Source organism: Onychostruthus taczanowskii, unplaced genomic scaffold, assembly GCF_017590055.1.
Source record: "Onychostruthus taczanowskii isolate IOZ18803 unplaced genomic scaffold, ASM1759005v1 scaffold165, whole genome shotgun sequence".
In the NCBI taxonomy this organism is placed as follows: Eukaryota; Metazoa; Chordata; class Aves; order Passeriformes; family Passeridae; genus Onychostruthus; species Onychostruthus taczanowskii.
The window spans coordinates 651,978-666,849 of NW_024498851.1; positions in this window are offsets into that span (position 1 = coordinate 651,978).

Consider the following 14,872-nt stretch of genomic DNA (forward strand, 5'->3'; position numbering starts at 1 on the left):
CCCTAAAATGAAAACAATAGAAGATGCATTGCAAAATATTGTAAGCAGTTATGTTATAGTCAGGGGATGATTCTGGCTCTTATTTATTGAACACATAAAATGTGTACAGGTTGGCCAGGGAAGCTCTGGCTGCCCTGTTCTGGAAGTGTTCAAGGGCAGGTTGGATGGGCTTGGAGCAATCTTGTCTGCTGGAAAGTGTCCCCATGGCAGAGGGTGGAATGAAAAGAGCTTTAAGATCCTTTCCAACCCAAACCATTCTGAGAGTCTATGATTCTAAATGTTCTTTTCCAGGTTACGTAGAGGTGGCTCATCCACCTAAGCTAAAACTCTCTTTTATTTTCCTTAATTGATAATTTTGATGAAGCGTTATGGTACCAAGTTCATTGGTGCCCTTACATGCTACCAGCCCCTGACAGAGAACTGGGTTGTTGTTTCCATAGCATTAGAATTTGGAAATCAGTGCTGATTTTCAACCTCAGTAGTTACTGGGGCCTTGATACATCTTTCAGCTCTGTTTATGCTCCACATAATTAATGGCATTTGTGTTAGCTCAGTGCACAGAGCATCTGTCCTTCAGTCTGGGCCCTGATTCCTTGGGAAGTGTTTCTAATTTAAGATTGGTGCGAGGCAGGAACTCAGAACTGACCATATTTGCAGCTCAGTGTGAGCAGTGATGCTCCTCTGAGGAGTAACTTCCTCTTACTCATCACAACGTTTGTATTCCTGTGTTACTGTCAGTGCCTGTTATTGGTGTTTGAGGCTGACATATGAGCATTTGCCTTCAGCCTGTAAAATAGGTTCTGCCTGTGGCCTGACAGTGATGCAGTTCAATGAGTTTCTCCTAAGACTCTAAAGCTCTGGAGGGTGAAGTTTCTGTTCTGTGAAGTGCAGTCTCAAATCTGAGTTTTTATGGTAAATGGTTTAATCTTCTTTTGTACACTTTTTATTAATAGCTGCAGTAGTTCCTAGTGGTTGTGGGATAACTGTTACATAAGGGTAAAATTGGAAGTGTTCTGCACCCTTCATGAGCCTGGCTGAGTTAATGTCAACAGTGGATTAACCACCTCCAGTGGAGGTAAAGAAGATAATTAAATACCACCACAATTACATGGCATATGAGGGAGAAAGTTGGCTTTTTTTTTTTTTTTAAATTTGGACTGTTTGTTCCTGTAATACTCAAACTCACTCTGTTACTCTTGTCTTTAGATTTCATTTTCTGCAGTGCTCATCAGAAGCCAGCATGAGACAGTGAAATACTGTTGGTCATAACAGCCTGTCAGTGCAGCACCCTGGATATGCTTTGATTTCTTGCCAAATTAAACAGGAGTTCTGCTTTTAGGAAGTACCAGCTTCTAGATAAGATATCACTTTCCTGGCTAGCATTAATTCTCCCACTCTATGTGTGGAATTGCTGCTGATAAGCACTCAAAGGACAATAAGCAAGGCTAATGATAAGAATTGTTGCAGGGAGCCTGATGACAGATTTTGTGATATGTTTCTGCTAACAGTTGAAATGTGGTTTTCAGCATGGTCTCCTAAAGAGCTGCAGCCCTAATGTAGGCAGGAGCTCTCACAGTGGTTTAACAAACACAGAACAAGTATTTATTGAGGATACAGCAATATTGCTAGGGATATGTGGCAGGTGGACAGGCACATGTGAGCTGAAAGTTTTAAAACCCATCATGTCCCAAAATCCAAACAGTTCTTATTGTAGTCTGGCAGTTGAGATCACAGGATACATCCAGAGTTAAATGAATTCCAAATTCAGTGCTGAAATAGCAGAACTTTTGATGTCTCATCAGCAATGCCTAAATACACGTGTATGCAGATGTACTGTGTTATCCTGAAAGGAGAATACTCCTGAATTTAAGATGATTCTTTCAGACCTTTCTCCCTCACACCCCAAAAGATGTATAGAAAAGATTACTAAGTACTTGTAATCAGCATAGAGTACAGATAAAGGCTTTTTGCTGATGGTTTATTCATCAGTGGGAGTGATCCTCTTCAGTGAATTCAAACAGCATCTATTTCTAGTAATGGAGATCCCCATCAGAGAAATAAATCATGATCTTGTGGTTGGCCCAGCAGCAAGGAAGGCCCAGCTGCAGATTCTTGAGGTGCAGGGAACAGACCTTCTACAGATCATATGGAAGCTGCTCTCAGACCAGCTCTAGTCAAGGGCTCAAGCTTCAGTCCCCATGGGGAAACTAAAGCCCAGCACAACATGTTTTGTCAGAGAATTGGGTAAATGCAGAAGTTGTGGCAAAAGAATTGCTGCTTTGCCTGCTATGGTTGGTGAAAGTGAGTGTGGCTTGTTTGGAGTTTGAACAACAAATTGAAATTAGAAGACACTAAAAGTGAGGCAGTAGCTGAAGACAGTGAAAAGCAAGAGCGAGGGTGATGTGAGGTGTAAAACCCAGAAATCAATAGAAATAAAGCATGAGAGGAAACAACTTCTGGCAATTGTTAGCAAAAAGTATGGATCTGTATATTCAGTAAGAAAAATTTCTCATATGCAGTGGTTTGGGGAGGGAGGGGAGAACCATTTACTATTCAAGGTTGTTTTGCTTTTGGGTTAAATCTGTGAGTTCAGCTCACTGTTACTGTTAGGGCTAACCCTCATGCATGTTATGCTGCAGGTGGAGAAGGCCAGGGCTGAGACCTTAAGCTGCAGCACTGGGAGAAGTGCAGAGTTCCTTGGGCTGTGCATCGCTGCCCCCACTGCTGCAGTTACAGCTGCTGCTGTTTGACAGCCCCAGGTGGGTCACAGAGCACAGATCACCTCACTGCCAGGGACTGTGGAGTCTGCAGTCCCCTTCAGGCTGTTCCCTCTCTCCCTTTCACACAGCTAGGCTGGAAAGAGTGGAATGAATTCTCGTGCTACCAACCATTTCATCTTGTGGTCACTGAGGCTGAAAGCAGAGAGCAGAGCTAGGACAAATATTGGGAGTGAAGGTAGTGATGGGGCTGGGCTGGTGCTTCATGAATTGGGGCATCACCATGTTAGGAGGTTTCCTGGGCCTGACATGTCTGCACCCAAGAGTGACAGGGGCCCTGATTCCTGCAGAGCTGCTGTGCTTGGGCTCTAGAGCAGAATGGGATGATGCTGTCAGTTTATGCAGGTATTAACTTGTCCTTGTAGCATCATGAGCCTTGTCCATTCTTCATGTGTTTATCCATACAAGGACCTTGGGGGTACAGCTGTGCTGAGCTAATTTTATGGGTACCCTTTAAAATCTCTTGCTGAGTGTAATGGCTGAGGTCCCACATTTTCTCTTCACCAGCACACGACCACCTCCCCGTCCATTTCCCCATCCACTGCCTCATCCTTACTCTTGTGCATCTCCAAGAGCTGCAGAGCAACAGCAGCTCAGCAGCACGCTCTGGGTAAATACAAAGTGACACCTGAGCACGTTTATTTGCAGCATCTCATTGCTTTTTACATTTTCATTAAGTACCTTTAAATCTTTTTTTTTTTAATGCTGCCACACAAAATTTTAAGCAGCGTGCCACCAACATCTGCAGGCAGGAAATTCATGGTGTGGGAAGTGAGGCAAGACACAGGTCGTGGTGACAGAGCAGCTGGAAAGATCAAGTTCAGCTCATTGCTACTGGGAGACTCTAAAGTTGCACATCTTTACAATTATTTTCTACAAACATCTGAAAATATTGAAAAGAATGGTTTTTATGTGCCATTTTAAGCCAGAGAAGCTTTATTATGATTTTTTCTGCATGTGTTGAGGCATTTGTTCAGAGCTTTACACTAGGTTACAAGAAAAGGATGCAGCAGCCAGTCCCACTCTCCTGCCCTTTGGATGCTTAAGACTGAAAATGTGACTGAAATGTCCTTTTTTTTCTTCTTTAAGCACATAATAGAGAGCAACGAGTGTCCGGCCCAAGTCCAGCCACGTGGTTACAGCTTTAGTCAGTAGAGGGAGTATGGAAACCTGGGTTAAAGCCACCCAGGTCACCCAACAGAATTGACTTTCTCCTAGAATTCCTCTTTTGTCTGCAAAACCAGGTGAATTCTCTACATTTACTTTTTTTTCCTAGATGCCAAAATGCAGCTGTTGGCTTCTAACACGTTTGATGAAGCTGAAAGTGCAGGAGAGGGGAATGATCTTTTGTACTTGCCATGCTTTTCTTCTGGTGCAGCCTCCCTGGGAGCACCTGCAGCTGGGGCTGGTATGGAGCATCACCTTTTCTCCTCTGTGTCAGGACCTTATGTCACCATTAGTGACCGCAGCAGGGTTCTGTTGCCTCCAGGGAGGACACAGCCTTCACCTTTTTACTGAGGAAGCTGAGAAGGTGACTCTGTGCATGACTCACTGCCAAATGTAGATGTTGCAATGAGCATCCTGCAGAGCAAGGCTTGCTGGGGCTCCCTTGTGCAAGGGGAAGGATCTTAATGATGAAGGAACCTAATGGCTCTGTGAGCTTTCTGCTTGAAGACTCAGCCCCAAGATGGTGCAGAACCAGAGGGATGATTTGGGGGCTCTGGTGAATGGTACAATCCAAGAGTTTGAAATGGAGGTAGGCAATATGGGTTCATCCATTCTTTTACCAGTGTGCCACTCTCTTTGTGTTTTCAGATGTAACACTTGGTCTCTGTTTCCCATAAAAATGGGAATGTGGACTGGCTTGATTTATGTTTACCAAAAACTTCAAAAGGAATTTTCAACAAATCTGATATAAAGTGAATTGTACTTTTTAATGTTACGGTATTGCTTGACTTTTGGTCAGACACCATGTAGCCAAGATGCCAAAATGCAGCTGTTGGCTTCTAACACGTTTGATGAAGCTGAAAGTGCAGGAGAGGGGAATGATCTTTTGTACTTGCCATGCTTTTCTTCTGGTGCAGCCTCCCTGGAAGCAGCTGGGGCTGGTATGGAGCATCACCTTTTCTCCTCTGTGTCAGGACCTTATGTCACCATTAGTGAGCGCAGCAGGGTTCTGTTGCCTCCAGGGAGGACACAGCCTTCACCTTTTTACTGAGGAAGCTGAGAAGGTGACTCTGTGCATGACTCACTGCCAAATGTAGATGTTGCAATGAGCATCCTGCAGAGCAAGGCTTGCTGGGGCTCCCTTGTGCAAGGGGAAGGATCTTAATGATGAAGGAACCTAATGGCTCTGTGAGCTTTCTGCTTGAAGACTCAGCCCCAAGATGGTGCAGAACCAGAGGGATGATTTGGGGGCTCTGGTGAATGGTACAATCCAAGAGTTTGAAATGGAGGTAGGCAATATGGGTTCATCCATTCTTTTACCAGTGTGCCACTCTCTTTGTGTTTTCAGATGTAACACTTGGTCTCTGTTTCCCATAAAAATGGGAATGTGGACTGGCTTGATTTATGTTTACCAAAAACTTCAAAAGGAATTTTCAACAAATCTGATATAAAGTGAATTGTACTTTTTAATGTTACGGTATTGCTTGACTTTTGGTCAGACACCATGTAGCCATGCTAGAGCACAATACTGCCAGAGTGCATCCAGCATTTGTACTTGCTAGTGCTCATTCCCTGCATTAGCAGTCTGGGAACATTCTCCACTGACTGCCCCTAATTGGTACTGCATGACATTATGCAACCCATTTCAGCTGCATGTAGTCTCTTAAACGCTGGGCAAAACTTCATCAGAGACCTTGTTTGGCTGAATGCAACAGAATAAATCTTAACATTCATTCTGTACGTGTCACAGATGGAAATGCAATAGTGTTGTTGTTTATCAACAGTCCAGGATTTAACTTCCAGTCCAGGCTGTGGAACTCTGGATTCATTCACGCCTGCAGAGCATGGATTTAGAAGTGTCAGAAGGAAGAGCTGCTGTATTCCAAGGCATCAAGTTCCTAAAGCATAAAGGACAAATTTAGAAAAAGGTCAAGGTAAGGGTCGAGTCTGGTTTGATTTAAAGTGCTTGTCATAGAAAATGTGAGAAAAATAACAAGAATAAAAAAGGAGTTATTATCTTCAGATCTCTGTGTGCATTTTTCTGCCTCTCATGTGTGTGGGTTTTTATTGTGTTGGTTTTTCCTCTTCCTTTCATTCTGACTGCTCTGCTATGACTTATTTCTAATTTGCTCAGCCCTACAGGGGAGGTATTCTGAGGGCTAAAATTCATTAGGCAGTAATTAAAGCAATGAAGGAGGCATGTTAATGTAAAACATTACATTTCTTCTGTAGTTTTCAAGAAATAACTCTTCTTCATGTGTCATCTTTTAGGAAGTCTGTCAGAAAGTAACAAGTAACATCTTTCTTTCCCTTAAGATTCCAGAATTCACAGGAAGCTCAGGCTTCTCAGAAAGTTTTTGTTAAAAGTGTCCTGTGCAAAATAAAGTTCAGAGCCAGTCAGTGCTGATGGAAAGGCTCCTGAGGGGAGGCACAGCCAGTGCTGGGTGTTGGGTTTGAGCGGTGAGGGACTGATGGCTGTTCCTCTGCACACAACTAGAGATGACAAATGGCATCTGCACCTTCATGTCGTCTGCTCAGGAAAGCAAAGGACTGCAGAGGATTGTTGTCTCTCCTGGTAACAAGGGTGGTCTGTTATTGGGGGCACAAGCAAATGGAAGAGGGCTGTCTGCCTGTCTGGGAGGAGATCTCTTTCCCCATGAAGATGCTTGTTCTGGCCTCAGGAGTGGTCCTGTTCTGAAAGGCACTTTTGTATTCCAAAGGCACTTTTGCAAGTGCCTTTAGTCCTATTCTAAAGGCCCTTGCAAAACAATCTTTAGAGTGATGTAATTTTGGGACATGAGTGAAGCATGGGAAAATGGGGAGAGGAATTACCCAGAGAATTCAAAGTAAGAGCTTGTGCAAGTGGCTGGGGTAAATATTAAGCTCTCCTAACTAAACCTTGAGGGGATCCCATCCTTTAATGCATCTGTGCTGACTGCACTCCTTGGATTCCCCTCTGAGGCAGTGACTCCCTGCAGGACCCCCACTGCAGGACACCAGCTGTGTTCCCTCCTGGGTCAGCACAGGAGACATGCTGGGTGCAGTTTGCCCTCTGTGATCCCCCTTCCTACCACGGCAGGAAGGCTGCAGGGAAAGCAGCTTTCATGCTTCCACCCTGCACCCCTGCCCCTCCTCCTTGATGTCCTGGACACTTGCCAGCCTGTGACCAACTGTCCCCAAGAAATATTTGCTTCCTGTTTTTTTTTGCTTAGACCTCCAGAGGCCTCGTTTTTCATGAATAAAATATGAGCTGTTCTCCTGGAGCCATGAAGGGAGGAAACCACTGCCAGTGCTTTTTATTGCTGTGGTTGCTGATGCCTCTGGCCTCGCTGACAAGGAGAACAGAGGAGAGAGGAAAGGGCTCAAGGGTTTAGTCCAGTGGCTGTTTGCAGTGTGAACTGTGCTGTCTGGGGCCAATACTGAGGAACAGCTGACTTAGTCATACCTTATTTCAAGCAGTTTGTAACTAAGGCATTAAAACATTTCAGTTTGAACTGAAATTTTTGATGGTTAATGTTTGGTTTTGAATCTCTTCCCCACCTTTTTTTTTATTATTATTTTATTATTTGTCCAGATGAGCGTAGAGTTGTATAACCTCTTGTCATAGCTGAATCACACCTTGATTTTTCTATCAGTTTCAAGAGTTTATCAAGATTCTTTTGCATTAGCTTCATTTTTCTTGCAGCAGCTCTTGTCTTGGCACTTTGTCCAGATTTAGTAGATGGGATATGCAAACAATAATATTAAATAATAAAGTTTAGCCTGTTGGTTACTGTGCTTAAGCTCCTACTTTGAAGACTTAATGGATGAAGTGAAGGGATGTCAAATACTACTTTCTTACCCATATGAATAAATACCAAAAGTATTTACTATGGGGTTTTTTCAGGGCTTTAGGAACTACTATCCCCTAAACATCATTTGTCCTGGAGATTTCTAGGCTGCCAAGCAAAGCTTTTCATGCAGGTATTTCTTTTGACTGTTATGCTGGTACCAGAGCTAAGATCTGAGACTGCTTCCCACACCATTTCTGCATCCTCCTTAATCATTCTCCTAAGACAGTCCCTGAATTCAGTACTCATATCAGCTAAGAACAGGTCAGTTTAGTAGATGTATTTTCATAATTGTTTCCAAGTCTGTTTTGGGATTTAGCATGTATGCTTGTCAGTGACATTTTGATAGAAACTTTACCTGAATGGCTAAAAACCACTTTCATCCAGGTGGAAAAAAGATGCTGCCAGTATACATGTGGCAAAATGAAACCAGGAAACTTTGAAATGCCTTGCCCAAGAAGAGAGAGGTTTGGCCTTTATTCCCCATACTGAGCACATTTGACTTCCTCCTTTAATGACTGACACAATTGCATTTGTGCAGGGTTTATGCATATTAATAAGCATGCCTATATGCATGTATTTACAGGTTTGTACATGCAGGGTATTTGTGTATGACACTATATAGGTTTGGTTAAATACAAGTTGACCAATAGCTCAGAAAAAGGTCTTAGATTTTGAAGAATATTAATTTTAATCCCTAAATGTGAAATGCAGATTCTTCCACCCCTACAATGGATATTTGGTAATTTCATCCACTTCTTAAATTAAACAAAGTCGTTCAAGACATTTGCTCAGTATTTCAGTTGTTATTAATGTAAAATATGGTTATTTGCTGCAGTAGAGGAGGATTCTTAGTCAGGCAAGGTGCTTCCCAAGCAGTAGGGCTGTATAAACTGTGTGCTCTAAGTCCTCTGTGACTATACTGTTCTTCAGAGACATCCATTTTTGTCTGATCAGTGAATTCCTATTTTAAAACCTTCTGAAATGCCAAGGCACAAGGTGATACAGGTGCTGAAAGTTCACAAAATGTTACATATTGTCATTAGGGTGACTGTGAGCTGAGCTTGAGCTGTTGGTTTCTCTGCCTTTCAGGGTGATATCAGCAACACTGATGCCACCTGCACTGGGTTCTTTCACTGTAGGAGACTTGCTGGAGTGGAATAGAGAAATGCAGAGCTGCAAACACAATCTTTGTTGTAAATGCATCTATAGCAGCTTTAAAAATGAGATTGATTGTACAGATTATCTGCCAGAAGCTTCACTGGGCTTAACTGTGAGTGGATGGTTTGACCTAATAAAACGAGAATATAGCAAGATCCCCCTTATGCACTTCCCTTGTTTCAGTACATTGTAATAATCACAACTGTGCTTAGTAAACCCCATCTCAGAATGGAAATCTTACTTACAGAAAATAACCTCAGGGTACAGTGCTACAGATTGTGTGTGTACACATGCACATCAAGTGAAAGGTGTACAGAGGAACAAGATACACCTCACCTGCTCTAGATTCTAGGTTATAAATCAGTTCATTAGAAATGGAACTTTATGGAAATGAATGATCGAAAAGGTAGCTGCCAGAAGTAGACTTTATTTCCCCAATGCATCAGTCAGTGTAAGCAAGGTATTTGATTTCTTTATGCAGCTGGAAAACAGAGTAGAAGGGAAGAGTATAATTAGAAAATCCTATGCTGCAGCAAAGTGGATCTTTATTGAAGAAATGAAGAGTTTAGAAACGAAAAGCTTATGCTGTGTCCTCATAACACCCCACTGCACCTCAGAAAATATAACACTGGGAAAGGCTTGATCTGATTAGGGAGCACTGCACCTGCAAGGCACAGCACAGCAGTGCACACTTGCTGTGCAGCTGATTAATCTAATTGATTTCCTGGAGATAGTTCCTGTAGGTGGAGTTGAAGCTGGATTTATGACTGTTGCTAAATTTGGGCTGTGTCACCCTGATTTTTTACGATTTTCTAAGCCTTCTGATGTTTACATTCTTATAACAAACTTTCTCACACACTTTCTATAAATAACTTATTTTTTTGCATTTTTTATGGAGGAGGAGAAATTTGATGGACTGTTAGTTTGTCCAGTGTCATTGGAGAGGTAGCACTTTCACTTTCCAGTCCACTGTCACCTTTGGAAATCTGTAAATGTTGGAGTCAGAAAGTAAACTACCCTTTTTACCTCGAGAACAGCAGCTTGTTCGCATTGTGGCTTTTTGTGTCTTATAGTGGCAGGGCTGCTGTTCCTTGCTGAACTCAGCAGGCTGGGAGCACAATGTGCTTCCTAGCACCAGGTGCTTGGATGAAGTTTCATGGCAATGGTGACAAAATCATCTCTCACTGAGACAAGCCCGTACAGGCTGCTGTGGGATGTGGGCTGTGGAGCTGGAAGTGATTGCAAACTGCTGCTGCAGAGAGCAGGGGCTTCCAGCAGCACGTCCTTGCTGAGGCCTTGGCTTTGGCAGTCTCCAGGCACATTTCCTGTGAAAACAAATGGCAAATTGTTGTGGGACAGGTCTTGTTTTGTGTTGGGAATGATGCCTGCCTCCTGCAAGCCCACACTGGTGCAGCAGAAGTATTTCACTCTTTCTCTGCTCTGGGATATAGGCTTACAATATTTTTCATACATTTGACACCTCTCAAAACAGCACAGTCCCAAGACAGCAGTGATGGAGTGGATCCAACAAGGTTCTACTTTCTTTTCATCTGCTGCCCAGATTGACCTGCTTATGTACTCCTAGATCTACCAGGGGACACAAAGTGGTCTTTAATATAGCAATATGGGTTTTTCTGCATGTGGGGATAGGGAGAGTGAAGCTGCTCTGCAAGTTTGAAGTGCTGTTTGCAGGGGTTATCCCTCATATCCTCTTTATGTTCCATGGAAACAACTTCAGGGCTCCAGTCACATCAGCTCTGTGAAGAAGGATCTGCATGAGCTGGGTATTGTAAGTGGGGAAATTGTTAGACTTCAACTCATTGACTCTCTGAAGTGCAATATGGCTTTGTTTTACCACCTTGATGTCACAAAGCATTAATAATCTCTTAAATCTACCCCACTTGCAAACAAAAAAACCCCAAAAAGGTACAATCATTTGTTTGGATTTTGGGTTGGTATTTGTAGTCTGCTTAAAAATCACAGCTTTTGGTGTGATACATGGGTGTGAATGCAGGGGGATTCTCCAGGCCAAACTTGCCTGGATACAATAAATAAACAAATTTCAGTCTGTTGGGAGGACAGCCGTTTCCATGACATCTTAATCCCAGTTTGTAAGTATCTCCATCTCTTTTCTTAGCATGCTAAATGGGCATTACATGGCTTAATTTATATTTGTGTTTTGCATACAAAAAATAAAGGTTCTTTTAATTTCTTATTTCTTTCTTCAATAAACATCTCAGATAGTAACCTGCTATTTCTGTTTTGTTACCACAAACATTCTCAGAAGTATTGCAAAGGATGTGAAATGAAAGGTGCAGGTGAATTACTGACTGGAACAGGCCAGATGCCTGTTCAGGCAAGCAGCCCGTTGGGACCTGAAAGTCACAGCAGTATGTCACTTGCAAGGCAATTCTCTCTGGAAATGCAATATGGCTTTGTTTTACCACCTTGATGTCACAAAGCATTAATAATCTCTTAAATCTACCCCACTTGCAAACAAAAAAACCCCAAAAAGGTACAATCATTTGTTTGGATTTTGGGTTGGTATTTGTAGTCTGCTTAAAAATCACAGCTTTTGGTGTGATACATGGGTGTGAATGCAGGGGGATTCTCCAGGCCAAACTTGCCTGGATACAATAAATAAACAAATTTCAGTCTGTTGGGAGGACAGCCGTTTCCATGACATCTTAATCCCAGTTTGTAAGTATCTTCATCTCTTTTCTTAGCATGCTAAATGGGCATTACATGGCTTAATTTATATTTGTGTTTTGCATACAAAAAATAAAGGTTCTTTTAATTTCTTATTTCTTTCTTCAATAAACATCTCAGATAGTAACCTGCTATTTCTGTTTTGTTACCACAAACATTCTCAGAAGTATTGCAAAGGATGTGAAATGAAAGGTGCAGGTGAATTACTGACTGGAACAGGCCAGATGCCTGTTCAGGCAAGCAGCCCTTTGAGAAGCTCACTGTTACCACAGGCTCAAAGAAAAGAGAAACAAACCTCAAGTGTGATATACAACAGTCATAGAATCTGGTCAGAGAAGTTTACTTTTCTTCAAGAGTTGAGTTGTCTCATACTTTTACATTTTAATTAGAATTAACATTGTTACTGCTGCAATATAACTATGTTAATTGCCTTTAATATATTCTGGCATTGAATTCCACAGGATAATTTACCTTAATTGTACTTTCCCACTTATTAGCTTTATATTTGGGTTTTTTCACTTATTAATTTCATATTTGTTGTATATTATATTGAACTTATCTGTCAGTACTTAGGACTGGAACAGAGAAGGCAGCATTAGCTATTTTAATGTGTGCCTTCCATATTAATTCTGATGAGTTAAAGCACTTTATAGATCAGGTTAGTATCATTGTTTCTCTTTTGCTGTTGTGAAAGCAGTTGTTGACATGGAGGGAATTTTCATTTTACACCAGCAGTAAAACCAAAAAATGGATTAGAATCCAATTCTCATGTGTTGCTGTGCTCTATAGAATGCCACACTGGCTGCATTTTCACAGTAATTCTTTCTTACTGGTACATATGTAGTTCATGTAGTGCAATTAATACAATTAAATTGACAGGAAACTGAAGAAGTGTGCAGGTTCCTGGATCTGGGTTATATCACAGCATTTGACAGCCAAAATCCATGTTATAAAGGATTTTCTGTAATAAACATTCTAAAATGAAAATGAACACCTGGCAAAGGGTCAAGCTTTCTCAACCTTTCTACATCTGTTTTAGTAAGGCTGGGATTTTTGGGAGTCAAGGCTGCCCTTTGCTCCTGGCAATCCCTGCAGCAATATCCAGTTGGTGAGTGAGGTCATTTGGGGCATCTTGCTACTCTCCTGTCACAGGACATAATTTTTCTGCATAAAGAAATAACCTCCTTTTATAAACATTTTTATAATATTTCTGCATTAAAAAATAACCTCTTTTTTTAAAATAAACCTTTTCTTTACACCTTTTACCATCTTACTGAGAACTGACAGCAGGGATCAGTGGATGGTTCTGCAGTGCTCCCCTGGTGCCAGGATAACAGCCTATTCCATCAGTACTGAGACATGATGCACTGAGGGTTTGGGCTGGTTTATGCTCTGCCATTTACTGTGGTATTTAAATTAGGTCTGACATGTCTTTGGTTGAAACCTCTCCTTAATTAAAAGTATCCCTTTTTTGGCAGGAAGCAGAGGGCAGTTATTTGTACTGTTAACAGCCTTTTCCAGACTCCTCGTGCCTTACACAGGAAAATTGCTACTATTCCACACCTCTCATAGAGCTCTGGCAGAGCTCCTTACTGTGAGACTTACATCCCAGGCAGTACACAAACCTGTTTGGGACCAGCTGGCTGCTTTAGTGACTGGCAGTCAGTGGGCTGGAGGTGATCCTGCATGGGACCGTGGGCCTTCATGCTCCATTTTTCTCATCTGCAAGTTGTTACAAAGATTGTTCCTTGGGTGCCTTGGGATCTTCTGGAAAAGGGTTCCTTATGTTAAATTACAGTGTCAGAGACTTTTTAAGGATAGTTTTGCTTTTCTGGAGAATGAAAGGCTGAGAAACTGAACTGGATGTTTCAGTGCCCACAGCCACAGCAGCAATCCAAACCATGTCCAGACACTGCCTGCTGACGACATTTAAAAACCTGGCTTAAGTGTCAAAATTGAAGCCTCATTTCCCTCCCCTTCCCCATTAAACACAGCTTTGGTTGTAGGTACTGAAATCTTTTTTGAAGTCTTGGACAGAGATAGGAAATATTTTCATCCTGGCTCCTGTCCCTCAGCTTTGATCTTCTAACATGCTCCAGTTCATGAAAAGGAAACAGGATTCTCCTGCCTCTCACAGCACATTCTGTAGCTCTGCTAGAAAACATCTGGTGCTTCTTTTGGGTCTAAAATAGTCTTTGTGGCAAGGCCCAAACAACATGGAAATAAACAGCTTTTTTCTTTTTTCTCACAAAGTACAGGCTGGCTCCAATTTGTTACAGAACTTATTTGATGAGGTCAAAGAACACAATGCATCTTGACACCCCTGCTGACAACAAGAAGAGCTATATAGAAGGGAATAATTTTTTGACATCCAGTGAAAAATATTGATCCAGAAGGAATTTTGATTTGCAATGCACAGAGACTGAGCTTGGAGAGTTTGCAGGCATGCCCATGATGCTTTGACAGCTGGAAAAATGCAGAGTTGCCCCATTATGGTAGATCTTTGTCTCCCTGCTTTTTGGAGGACACATGGAACTATACAGGGAATTATCAGAGATTTATAAAACAGGCTATGCTTCAGCTAATCACTAGACTGTAGGAACCACACTGGAAGCCCTAAGGTTGGTTTTCTTCCCTGGATTGAATGTGTATAAAGAAGTGCATGAACTGAGTGAAGAATGTGATAATGCCCAGGATCTGGTTACCTGGTTCTGTGTGTTAGAGGGGCCTTTGGACAATAAACTTATGCCTCTCAAATTTGACTCCAAGTCTACAAAATAAGGTGGTTTTTGCTCACCTTTGAGGTCAGGAGGCTTACAAGTCTCTTTTATCTCTATGCCAGCCTGGGTGAGTGCAATTGGCAATTGCTCTGATCTTTGAAAATGAACTAATTTTCAAAGATCAGAATGAACTAAAAGGGCAGTCTGCTCTTTAGTCTTGATTTAGACAAGCAACAAGGTTTGGGACAATGACAGAGAAAATAAATACAGGGTACTATGCTGGAATGGTTTGTTCACTACTTAACCTCTGGTTTTTTGCTGTGTTGTTCCCTGCCACCCTTGAATAAGATGTTATGCTCATTACTTCCAAATCTCCCTTCAGTCTCTCCATGCTCTGATCCTCCTGTATTGCTTTTTTCAGTCATGCTTAGCTGTAGATGTTTGACTCTGAAATGCAGATGTCAACCAACACATTTCTGTTTCAGCTGAATGAACAGCTATGTTCACA